The sequence below is a fragment of the Heterodontus francisci genome, chromosome 13 (genome assembly GCF_036365525.1).
Source record: "Heterodontus francisci isolate sHetFra1 chromosome 13, sHetFra1.hap1, whole genome shotgun sequence".
Taxonomy (NCBI): Eukaryota; Metazoa; Chordata; class Chondrichthyes; order Heterodontiformes; family Heterodontidae; genus Heterodontus; species Heterodontus francisci.
In genome coordinates this window covers 98,499,669-98,513,458 of record NC_090383.1, presented here as the reverse complement: position 1 = coordinate 98,513,458, position 13,790 = coordinate 98,499,669, and positions in this window count along the sequence as shown.

The following is a 13,790-nucleotide window of genomic DNA, read 5'->3' as shown; positions in this document are numbered from 1 at the left end:
ATATACTTGGGCATATGTTAGATACCCACTTTAAATCTTGCTGACAAGCATACACTCCCTTCTATGGAGTGAAAGAATGGCATAAGCTTGCCAAGTGCCTACCAATGCTCTTGAATTAGTCTCTTCACATAATGCTGCTGAACAAATTGAGTAACGATGAACTAATTTTCAATCAGCAGATTGAGATACTGGTATGGATACATGAAAGAAAGAGAAAAATTGTATTTCTATAGTGTCTTACCTAAGCAGGAAAATGTGGTGCCCATATTCAAAAATGGGGACAAAGCTGATATGTCAACTGCAGATCCATTAGACTTCCATTCCATGTAAAATAATGGAATTGAATATCTGGAGTAAACTTGAGGATTATCTGTAAATAAAAAAATACAATTACCAGCAGTAAGCGCTGATTCAGAAAGGGAAGATCTATCTGAACAAGCTCCTTGATTTGGTTAAAACAAAATAGTTTAAACATTATCGGACCTGGACTTTTGAATAGTTATGAGGTCTGCGCCTGCCTGTGGTAAGCATCTCACATGACTCTCAAAACCAGTGCATTAAATTTGCAGCAGTTGGGAGTACAGCACACGTGGAGGTAAGTACTCTGGCCCTAGTTAATCTCTAAACGCCCTGTTCTTGGTTCTTGTGGAGGGTTAGAATTGGGGCTCCTGCTTCACAAGAATGAATTACCTGCTGTGCCTGTTAAGCCCTTAGGTATAATGTTACAAGACTTGCAGGGGGAGGGGGGAAATTGCCACTGGTTCTTCTTTTTCACCCTTAAATTTAGAGTATGTGTAAGCATGGAGCTCTATTACAGATCTGCTGAAATGGAAATGCAGAATAAAAGTAATTGGAATGCAAGCTGCTATTTTAACTCGTGGCCTGACCGGGGGAGCAGTGGAAGCAGAAGGGCCACCCGCGCATCAACACGAGCAGAATTTCTCACCCACAGCTGTTACAAAAATTTCTAAATTCACTTGTAACAGCCCTTCAAAACACTCCCACAGGGGATGCTGAGACCAAGTGGGCCCACATCAGAGACGCCATCTATGAGTCAGCTTTGACCACCTACGGCAAAAGTGCGAAGAGAAATGCAGACTGGTTTCAATCTCATAATGAAGAGCTGGAACCTGTCATAGCCGCTAAGCGCATTGCACTTTTGAACTACAAGAAAGCCCCCAGCGATTTAACATCCGCAGCACTTAAAGCAGCCAGAAGTACTGCACAAAGAACAGCTAGGCGTTGCGCAAACGACTACTGGCAACACCTATGCAGTCATATTCAGCTGGCCTCAGACACCGGAAACATCAGAGGAATGTATGATGGCATGAAGAGAGCTCTTGGGCCAACCATCAAGAAGATCACCCCCCTCAAATCTAAATCGGGGGACATAATCACTGACCAACGCAAACAGATGGACCGCTGGGTTGAGCACTACCTAGAACTGTACTCCAGGGAGAATGCTGTCACTGAGACTGCCCTCAATGCAGCCCAGCCTCTACCAGTCATGGATGAGCTGGACATACAGCCAACCAAATCGGAACTCAGTGATGCCATTGATTCCCTAGCCAGCGGAAAAGCCCCTGGGAAGGACAGCATTACCCCTGAAATAATCAAGAGTGCCAAGCCTGCTATACTCTCAGCACTACATGAACTGCTATGCCTGTGCTGGGACGAGGGAGCAGTACCCCAGGACATGCGCGATGCCAACATCATCACCCTCTATAAAAACAAAGGTGACCGCGGTGACTGCAACAACTACCGTGGAATCTCCCTGCTCAGCATAGTGGGGAAAGTCTTTGCTCGAGTCGCTCTGAACAGGCTCCTGAAGCTGGCCGAGCGCGTCTACCCTGAGGCACAGTGTGGCTTTCGTGCAGAGAGATCGACTATTGACATGCTGTTCTCCCTTCGTCAGATACAGGAGAAATGCCGTGAACAGCAGATGCCCCTCTACATTGCTTTCATTGATCTCACCAAAGCCTTTGACCTCGTCAGCAGACGTGGTCTCTTCAGACTACTAGAAAAGATCGGATGTCCACCAAAGCTACTAAGTATCATCACCTCATTCCATGACAATATGAAAGGCACAATTCAACATGGTGGCTCCTCATCAGAGCCCTTTCCTATCCTGAGTGGTGTGAAACAGGGCTGTGTTCTCGCACCCACACTTTTTGGGATTTTCTTCTCCCTGCTGCTTTCACATGCGTTCAAATCCTCTGAAGAAGGAATTTTCCTCCACACAAGATCAGGGGGCAGGTTGTTCAACCTTGCCCGTCTAAGAGCGAAGTCCAAAGTACGGAAAGTCCTCATCAGAGAACTCCTCTTTGCTGACGATGCTGCTTTAACATCTCACACTGAAGAATGCCTGCAGAGTCTCATCGACAGGTTTGCGTCTGCCTGCAATGAATTTGGCCTAACCATCAGCCTCAAGAAAACGAACATCATGGGGCAGGATGTCAGAAATGCTCCATCCATCAATATTGCCGACCACGCTCTGGAAGTGGTTCAAGAGTTCACCTACCTAGGCTCAACTATCACCAGTAACCTGTCTCTAGATGCAGAAATCAACAAGCGCATGGGTAAGGCTTCCACTGCTATGTTCAGACTGGCCAAGAGAGTGTGGGAAAATGGCGCACTGACACGGAACACAAAAGTCCGAGTGTATCAGGCCTGTGTCCTCAGTACCTTGCTCTACGGCAGCGAGGCCTGGACAACGTATGCCAGCCAAGAGCGACGTCTCAATTCATTCCATCTTCGCTGCCTTCGGAGAATACTTGGCATCAGGTGGCAGGACTATATCTCCAACACAGAAGTCCTTGAAGCGGCCAACATCCCCAGCTTATACACACTACTGAGTCAGCGGCGCTTGAGATGGCTTGGCCATGTGAGCCGCATGGAAGATGGCAGGATCCCCAAAGACACATTGTACAGCGAGCTCGCCACTGGTATCAGACCCACCGGCCGTCCATGTCTCCGTTATAAAGACGTCTGCAAACGCGACATGAAATCGTGTGACATTGATCACAAGTCATGGGAGTCAGTTGCCAGCATTCGCCAGAGCTGGCGGGCAGCCATAAAGACAGGGCTAAATTGTGGCGAGTCGAAGAGACTTAGTAGTTGGCAGGAAAAAAGACAGAGGCGCAAGGGGAGAGCCAACTGTGCAACAGCCCCAACAAACAAATTTCTCTGCAGCACCTGTGGAAGAGCCTGTCACTCCAGAATTGGCCTTTATAGCCACTCCAGGCGCTGCTTCACAAACCACTGACCACCTCCAGGCGCGTATCCATTGTCTCTCGAGATAAGGAGGCCCAAAAGAGAAGCTTCGTCCTTAATTGCTAAGGCCACCCTCACTCCTTTTTTCCCTATCTCCATTGAAAGATTTATAGCTGAGAATGTTAACCACAGTCTTCCCAGCTGAAGTGAAGGATATACTTGGGCATATGTTAGATACCCACTTTAAATCTTGCTGACAAGCATACACTCCCTTCTATGGAGTGAAAGAATGGCATAAGCTTGCCAAGTGCCTACCAATGCTCTTGAATTAGTCCTATGCTATCTCTTCACATAATGCTGCTGAACAAATTGAGTAACGATGAACTAATTTTCAATCAGCAGATTGAGATACTGGTATGGATACATGAAAGAAAGAGAAAAATTGTATTTCTATAGTGTCTTACCTAAGCAGGAAAATGTGGTGCCCATATTCAAAAATGGGGACAAAGCTGATATGTCAACTGCAGATCCATTAGACTTCCATTCCATGTAAAATAATGGAATTGAATATCTGGAGTAAACTTGAGGATTATCTGTAAATAAAAAAATACAATTACCAGCAGTAAGCGCTGATTCAGAAAGGGAAGATCTATCTGAACAAGCTCCTTGATTTGGTTAAAACAAAATAGTTTAAACATTATCGGACCTGGACTTTTGAATAGTTATGAGGTCTGCGCCTGCCTGTGGTAAGCATCTCACATGACTCTCAAAACCAGTGCATTAAATTTGCAGCAGTTGGGAGTACAGCACACGTGGAGGTAAGTACTCTGGCCCTAGTTAATCTCTAAACGCCCTGTTCTTGGTTCTTGTGGAGGGTTAGAATTGGGGCTCCTGCTTCACAAGAATGAATTACCTGCTGTGCCTGTTAAGCCCTTAGGTATAATGTTACAAGACTTGCAGGGGGAGGGGGGAAATTGCCACTGGTTCTTCTTTTTCACCCTTAAATTTAGAGTATGTGTAAGCATGGAGCTCTATTACAGATCTGCTGAAATGGAAATGCAGAATAAAAGTAATTGGAATGCAAGCTGCTATTTTAACTCGTGGCCTGACCGGGGGAGCAGTGGTGGCTCCCCAGCCAGCCAAAACCTGCCAGGAATAGCAGACAGACAAGAAAAGAAAGGCAATTTTTTTATTTTACAGGTTTCCTTGTGAGCCAGGAGAAGCAGGAGGGCTCATTCCAGCTCCAAAAGGAAACCTTGGGCCTTCCCTGTCATGGGTTTCCCCCACCCATACCACCCTCCAAACTAGGATTCCCAAACTGCAGAACTTATCTTCTGCCAAAACTGTTTCCCTGGGTCCCTGCCTGGTGGTCACCTTCAGTTGATTTTTAATGTTACAGACCTTTAGGTCGCAAAGATGGCAAGGAGTGTGCTTATGAGCTAAAATTAGCTAAAACTGCCTGCTACTGCACCCAGGTAGGCATGCCACTTACTTTGCCACATCACAGTTAAAACCAACCCCAGAGGCTCAGATATTCAGGTATAATTCCTGTCGATGGTTATTTTGGAAATTTTGCCTGAAATGACATCTACTTATGTGCCTATTTTCCTGATGTCAATTTATGCCCAATTGTCTTGTCCTGGAACTATTTTTTTCTCCTCTGTTTAAAACAGTGTGCCTTTAAGACTCTATCTAAAAACAATGTATCTTTAAGACAGAGAGAGAAGTTTTTTAGATTCTTTGAGAACAGTGCCACAGCCAGTCTGTTCCCTAAGTAACTGCAAGAGATGTGCAGGGACTGGCTGAAACCAGTCTGATCTGGAGCCCAACGAGCTGCTTACTAAAAAAAAGAAGCTGTCTGTATCTCAGCAGAGAAAATCTACATTGAGCTCAGACTGTGTTTGCATAAGGAGGAAAAAAACCCTGGAAAGAATATTTTTGTTGTTGGAGGCAGCAAATTCTGTTTTACTTAGAAACTCTAAGCAGTCTCTTCCACAAAAGTAACTCTCTCTATTGCCTATTTGTGTTTACTGGAATTCTCAGTGAAGTTTCTGTTTGAAAATCCAAAGAGATCTGTTGCTGTGCTCCTCGTTGAAAGAACTGTGTGACGCCTGCTGCAGCTGAAATACTTTGAATGCCTATCTAGCAAAGACTGTTTGATTATTCTACACTGGGACACCTCATCAGACAGGAACGTAACCCACCAGGATTTACAACCCCGCTACTTATTTTATTCCTAAGAAACTCAATTTTTGAAAAAAACGGTTAACTGATAGTTTTTGAATGTGTTTGTGTGTGTGTGCATGATTGTGGGGTGGGGGTGGTGGTGGTGGGTGGTTAGGATAAATAAGAAGTTATAAGGTCTTTAGATATAAATTTATCTTAATAGTGTTTAAGATTTTGTTTATTAATAAATAGTTAATTTGTTGTTGTTTAAAGATACCTGATTTGGTGTATTTTATTATGGGGGTTAATAAAGTGTTTAATTTGGCTGTTTTCCGGTTAGTGGGAAAACTTTAATAATATGCTGCGACCTGTAGAGTGATGGGACTGAATTGACAGTGCATTGCTCCCGCCTCGTTCATAACAGTCTGATGATCTCATATGCCAGAATATCACCCTTACATCAGTTGTTGGGAAAATGCTAGAATCTATTCTAAAGAATGTGATAAATGGACACGTGGATAATAATGATCTAACTGGGCATAGTCAACATGGATTTATGAATGGGAAATCATGTTTGACAAACCTGTTGGAGTATTTTGAGGATAAGAATATTACGAACGGAATTGATAAAGGGGATTCTAAGGATGTGGTATACTTGGATTTTCAGAAGACTTTTGATAAAGTTTCCCACAGGAGGTTGGTTAGCAAAATTAAAGCACATGGGATAGGAGATAATAGACTGGCATGGATTAAGGATTGATTAACAGTAGAAATAAACAGATGTCATGCAGACCCCCACCTGCCAAGAATGAGGCATATTAATTTTGTCATGAACATTGACTTTAATATCACCAGATACTTGGTTGGAAAAACATTTGCATACTAACAGACAGTGCTTGGAGAGACAAAGGACTATTCCCTGGTCCATTTAACCCAAAATGGACTGTGTTCACCAGACATTGAAGGTGAGAAAGCTCGTATTTCAGGATGACTGCTAAGAAGGCAGAATCCACAAACAGAAGTGGTCAAAACAGCTAGTCACATGACTAACCTGCTGGGCAACCGGGGTTTTTTTTAATTGTGTTACAGGGAATGGCAGAAAGCAGTGGAAACTGTAGCTGGAGCAAGGAAGCCTCTCTCTCTCTCTCTCTTGCTTGCTTTCTCCCAAGCCACCAGACCCACGGAAGACATGTAAACCTTCAGAAAGAAAAGACTCCGACATCGAAACATGTTGAAGTGTGAACTGGGCCCCACGAACAGCAGGCCTGACTGGCAACCAAAGACTCCACATTGAACTTAAAGGACTGTAACTACCAGAGATCACCTCAAACTTTTCCCCTTCTACTTTTTCTGTTTCTATCTGCACGTGTGTTTATCGTGTGTGCATACTAGCATGGTCGCATCAAATATTCGGAGTCGGTAACCGGATTAGAGTTTAAGATTAATAAACTTCTACCTTTCTTGTTTAAAATATAAGAAAACCTGTCTGAATTGATTTCTTTGCCTTACAATTAGAAAGCAGTGAAAAAGGATTCACTAAGGGGGAGCTAAAATACGGTGTTTTTAAAAAATTAAACCCTGTTACAGTTAAACCAGGCAAAGGCTGAGAGGGAACCCCTAGACCCCTCTCACCTGGTCGTAACACGGGTCATTCTCACTTTGGCAGTCTGTGACTAGTGGGGTACCGCAGGGATCAGTGCTTGGGCCCCAGCTGTTCACAATATATATCAATGATTTGGATGTGGGGACCAAATGTAATATTTCCAAGTTCACAGATGGGATTGTGTGTTGTGAGGAAGATGCAAAGCAGCCTCAAGGGGATTTGGACAGACTAAGTGAGTGGGCAAGAACGTGGCAAATGGAATATAACGTGGAAACGTGAGGTTATCCATTTTGGTAGGAGGAATAGATGTGCACAGTATTTCTTAAATGGTAAGAGATTAGAAAGTATAGATGTACAAAGGCGCCTGCGTGTCCTTGTCAATAAGTCACTGAAAGCTAACATGTAGGTGCAGCAAGCAATTAGGAAGGTTAATGGTATGTTGGCCTTTATCGCAAGATGATTTGAATAAATGAGTAGTGAAGTCTTGCTTCAATTGTATAGAATCTTGGTTAGACCGCACCTGGAGTACTGTGTGCAGTTTTGGTCCTCTTACCTTAGGAAGGATATTATTGCCATAGAGGGAGTGCAACGAAGGTTCACCAGACTTGTTCCCGAGATGGCGGGACTGTCCAATGAAGAGAGATTGGGGAAACTCTGCCTGTATTCTCTAGAGTTTCAAAGAATGAGAGGTGATCTCATTGAAACCTACAAAAAACACTTAAAGGGATAGACGGGGTAGATGCAGCTAAGATGTTTCCCCTGGTTGGGGAGTCCAGAACCAGGGGACACAATTTCAAAATAAGGGGGAAGCCACTTAGGACAGAGATGAGGAGAAATTTCTTTCCAAAGAACAATACAGCACAGGAACAGGCCATTCGGCCCTCCAAGCCTCTGCCGATCATGATACCTGTCTAAACTAAAACTTTCTGCACTTCCGGAGTCCATATCCCTCTATTCCCTCTATTTATTCAGAGGGTAGTGAATCTTTGTAATTCTCTACCCCAGAGGACTGTGGAAGCTCAGTCATTGTGTATGTTTAAAGCAGAGATTGACAGATTTCTAAATACCAATGACATAAGGGGATATGAGGATAGAGTGGAAAAGGGCATTGAAGTGGATGATCAGCCATGATTGTATTGAATGGCGGAGCAGGCTCGATGGGCTGAATGGCCTACTCCTGTTCCTATATTCCTATCAGATAATCTGACACGCCAGAAAAATCAGCATATCCAGTGCAAATCAACAACAATAACTTGTATTCGTTTTGTGCCTTTAACGTAATACAACATTTCAAGATGCCTCACAGGAGCATTATAAAACAAAATCTGACACTGAGTCACATAGGAGATATTAGGTCAGATGTCAAAGCTAAGTTAAAGAGATAGGTTTTAAGGAGTGTCTTAAAGGAGAAAAGAGGTAGAGATGCTGAAAGGTTTAGGGAGGTAATTACAGGGTTTAGGGCCTTGACAGCTGAAGGCACAGCTACCAATGGTGAAGCAGTTAAAATCAGGGATTCTCAAGAGGCCAGAATAAGATGAACACTGATAACTCGGAAGGTTGTGTGCCTGGAGGAGATTACACAGATAGGGAGTGGCAAGGTCATGGAGAGATCTGAAAACAAGAATGTTAATTTTTAAAATCAAGGTGTAGCTTAACTGGGAGCCAATAGCTCAGTGAGCACAGGGATGATGGGTGAACGGGACTTGGTGCGAATAAGGGCACAGGCAGTCGAGCTTTGGATGACTTCAAGTTTACAGAGGGTAGAATGTCAGAAGCCAGGCAGGACTGCATTGGAATAGTACAGCCCAGAGGTAACAAAGGCATGGATGAGGGTTTCAGCAGCAGATGAGCTGAGGCAGGGGCAAAGGGACGATGTTATGGAGTTGGAAATAGGCAGTATTAGTGATGATGCAGATATGTGATCAGAAGCTCATCTTGGGGTCAAATATAATACCAAGGTTGTGAACAGTCTGGTTCAGCCTTAGATAGTTGTCAGGGAGAGGAATGGATTTAATGTCTATTGAACAGAGTTTGTGGTGCAGACTGAAGACAATGGCTTTGATCTTTCTAATAATTAACCGGAGGAAATTTTTGCTCATTCAGTAATGGATTTTTAAAAAATTTGTTTGTGGGATGTGGGCGTTGCTGGCTAGGCAGTATTTATTTCCCATCCCTAATTGCCCTCGAACTGAGTGGCTTACTGTGCCATTTCAGAGGACAGTTAAGAGTCAACCACATTGCTGTGGGTCTGGAGACACAGCGAGGGCAGACCAGGTAAGGACAGCAGATTTCCTTCTCTAAAGGACACGAGTGAACCAGATGGGTTTTTACTGCAATCAACAATGATTTCATAGTCACCATTAGACTAGCTTTTTTTAAAATTCCAAATTTATTAATTATATTCAAATTTCACCATCTGCTGTGGTGGGATTCAAACATGTGTCCCCTGAGCATTAGCCTGGGCTCGGGATTACTAGTCTTAGTGACATTACCACCATGCCACAGCCTCCCCTACATCCCCAACTAGATGTCGGACAAGAAGTCTGATAACTTAGAGATAGTGGAGGATTCAAGAAAGCTGATGGTGAGGTTGAGCTGGATGCTGTCAGCATAGTTCTGAAAACTGACTCTGAGTTTTTGGATGATGTCGCTGATGGGCAGCATGTAGATAAGAAATAGGAGTGAACCAAGGACAGATCCTTAGGGGACACCAGAGGTTAACAGCCGGAGTGGGAAGAGAAGCCATTGCAGGTGATTTTCCTTCTACAATTAGGTAAGAATGGAATCAAGTGGGAGAAGTCCCACCCAGCTGACAACAGTGGAGAGGCATTGGAGGAGCATGGCATGGTCAACCATGACAAAGATGGCAGACAGACTGAGAAGGATGAGTAGTGAAAGTTTACCTTTATCACAGTCATATAGGATGTAATTTGGGACTTTGATAAGAGCCATTTCAGTATTGTAGCTGGGGTGGAAACCTGATTGGAGGGATTCAAATAAAAGCAAAATACTGCGGATGCTGGAAATCTGAAATAAAAACAAGAAATGTTGGAACCACTCAGCAGGTCTGGCAGTATCTGTGGAAAGAGAAGCAGAGTTAACATTTCGGGTCAGTGACCCTTCTTCAGAACAGCAGGAGGGATTCAAAGATGGGCATGAATTTTGGAAATGACAACACATTCAAGGACTTTGGACATGAAAGGGAGGTTGGAAATGGAGCAGTAGTTTGCAAGGACAGTGGGGTCAAAGGTTTTTTTTTGAGAAGGGTGATGACAGCAGATTTGAAGGAGAGAGGGCAAGTACCTGAAGAGAGAGAACTTTTAGTGATATCAGCCAATATGGGAGCCAGGGAGGGAATTTTGGTGGTCAGCAGTCTAGTGTGAATAGGGTCGAGGGACCAGGAAGTGGGTCTCATGGACAAGATGAGCCCAGAGAAAGCATGAGGAGTGATAGGAGAGAAACAATAGAAAAATGTGAGCTCAGGGCGAGGGCAGGGGGGACCTTGGAGGAAGTTTAGCCAGGTGGGCTGGAGGAAGGGAGGGAAGTGCAGAAGCAGCTAATCAGATGGTCTCAATCTTAGTTACAAAGAAGTCCATGAGCCTCTTGCTCATGTTGGACCTGAAGGTGGAGGGGACAGAGGAGAAGGGTTTAAGAAGATGCTTTGCAGTCGAGAAAAGAAGCTGGGGTTCATCCTTGCAATCCAGAATGATCCTAGAATAATGAGCAGCTTTAGCAGGTGAGAACCGGTGCTTTACGTGGTCCAGCCATATCTGGCAGTGAATTGCTAAACTAGTTGTCGGCCATATCCATTCAAGTCTGCATCCCTTGGACCAAAGGGAGCAGAGAAGAAGGCTGCACCAGAGGGAATGGCCATGGTGAGTAATGTTTTTCGTGGGGAACTATGGCATCAAAGGTGGAGGTGAGGGGGTGATTGAACAGTGTTAAACACCAGGCTATGACTAGACAGTTGGAATTTTGAAAGAGCAGTTATAAGTGATTTGTGGTATAGTTTTCTCCTGAGGTAGACACAGAAGGAAGTAGGGTTTGTCAGGTGAGGAGGATGTGGATGGAGAGTGATATTAAGAACCGATCAGAGATGGCCTTATCTGTGATCGATACGATGAGAATAGCAAGGCCACATGAGATGGCAAAATCAAGGGGGTGGCAATGAATATGGGTTAGAGAGTTTACATGGAGGGAGAGATTAAGTTAGGATAAGTCAGTGAATTCAGAGGAGAGAGAGAGCTTGATGAGTTGAAATGGAGGCTGAAATCACTGAGGATGAGAAGTCTCTCAATGATGAGGGAGGAAATTAATGAAGATATCGCATGAGAAATTTTTTATGATACTTGGGTGGATGGTAGAGAAAGAGGATTTTAAATGAGAGGCAAGAGGGGTGGAACAAGGTGAGATGCTAAAAGGAGGAGGAAGTGCCGGAGGAGTAAGGGGATAGGCTAAGGTGTGATTTGGTGTTAAGAGCTACACCACCATCTTGCTGGTCTTGGCAAGGCCAGTGGGGGAAGGTATAGACAAGCCAGGTGGCTGCATTTAGGGGGATGGTGTCATTACTCCTCAGCCAGCTTTCTGTCAAGTCCAGGATGTCAATGAAATCATCCACAGGAAACGCATGGATGGCAAGAGCCTTGTTCACAAGTGAATGGACATTCTGGAGGGAGGGTAATGATAGCTGGTACGCTGGAGTGTGATGCAGAGAGGGGTAGTGATAGCTGATACACTGGCAGAGGCAACAGGGTCAGCAGTGGGAGGGGTCAGTTGGCCGGGGAGCAGATTGGTAAGATTAGCTCCAAGCGGTGCTAATCACTGGGCGTGAAGGTCATTAAGAGAGTAGGATGGTGCCGTCTGAGTTGCTGTTTGTAATGAGGAAGTGCCAAGTGTCTCGATGAGCCCTACAGAGGATGCCAAGAGACGCACAGGGGAAAGCTGTAGGCTTACCTAAGAGGGGGCTCAATCCTGCAATGGCAAGAGGAGAGTAGGAAGGTTGAGGATTACTGAAGGATTTGGGGTTGGGGTTGGGGTTGAGATCTGGGAAGGCAGAATACCTGAGAGGGGAGAAATGAAAGGAGGCAGAATAACAAGAGAGAGGGATCTAGGAGGAGCAAAGAGAAAAAAATAAAAAGGGGGAGAAAAAAGTGGAAATAGAAGTGATGGGCTCATATCCTGAATGACAGCCAAAATGCGCATGCAAATGGACATAGGGAGAACTCAAGTTACATAGGCATAGCAATCAGGATACATTATTTCAGATTTCCAGCATCCGCAGTATTTTGCTTTTATTTATATACATATAAAACTAGTTATAAGCAGGGAATAGATAGGAGACAACAGGAGGGCGTCCAGAGTCAAAGTCAGAAGTCCCCTGATGGGATAAAGTTGATGTAGGTAGGGTGGAGTCAGCATGGAGCACATTAGGCACAGCATATTTAAGAACATGCAATCGTGGAAACTTTTCAAACACATACTGATGTCATAACAATTCATCCAAAGAAGCAGAAAATACAGTGCAGGTTAAAAGCCTGCTACCCAACCCGTACCTGACGGGACCCGACGACATGTGTCGGGTTCAGGTCGGGTCGGGTCGCACTTCCAGCTCTGACATTTGGGCTCGGGTCGGGCCAGATCGGATACGATCTATCACCACCTCAGTTAAGTGACTTTAATGTTAATTTACTTTTTGGACTTTAAAGGTGGTTTTGCTACAGTTATTTTAAGGTTGTGCAGGTAAGGAACAAAGTGAAAAACGAAAGGTAAGTTAACTGATGGTTGGGTCGGGTCGGGCTCTGGAAATAATGGAAGGACTCGGGCCAGGTCGGGGTTGGATGGGGTTCTGTCGGGCTCGGGTCAGGTCTCATTTGCAGACCCGAGCAGGCCTTTAGTGCAGGTTTCAGTGAAGAAATATTTTAAAAACACAAACTTTAGGTACTCCTGAAGTCATCGTCCCATTCTTGCCAAACCCGCTCACTGTACCCACTCAAATCAATTTCAAGATTCTTGACCTCACCTTCAAATCTCCCCATCCCTTGATTCAAGTTTTGAGCATTCTTCTCTCCAGCTAAACACCTATACCTCCATCCTTTTCTCCATGACTTAGATTACTGCTTATTTCCCACCCCCTTTGTTCTACCATTAAACGTAATCATTCAGTCACTGTAACCCTACACTCTAGCCATCTCCCCCAAAATCACTTTGCCTTGATACCACCTTCTCTGTCTTCTAAAGCCTCCTTTAAAAAAACTCATAATTACTAGCATAGTCTTTCAGTAATCTCTTAAAGCACTTTATATTCTAATGACTTCCTATGATGTTCAATAAAATATAAAATAAAGCGCATCCAAAGACTCAGAGGTTTTATTCAATGAATAGTTAATCTACAGAGACCAGATTTAATGATGGATCAGTGTCTAGTTAAGTATCCTGAAATGCTGCATATATAGGGGAGATACATTTACAATCTTTAATGTGTAATGGTTATTGGGCAACTTAGTCCACCAAAGAGTCAGTACCTTCAAGAGAAAAAGTGAGCAAAATTGGTGGGAAAATTATTAAATTAAAGAGATGGTTCAGTCGCTTTGTCATGTGAATCGCTGAGCAATGCAGATCAGCATATTTCTAGGTCTCTTAAATGAGTTGATCTCAGTTGGGCAAGAGACCCTGATGGAAGTGCACGTGACAAAAGTAGAGTTTTCACCCTTGTTGAGATAGGCAAAATTCTGCATTTTCGGTTATGTAATTTTGAGATAATGAGAACTAAGGTGGGCATTGATTTCCCGTGCCCATATTTCAAATTGTT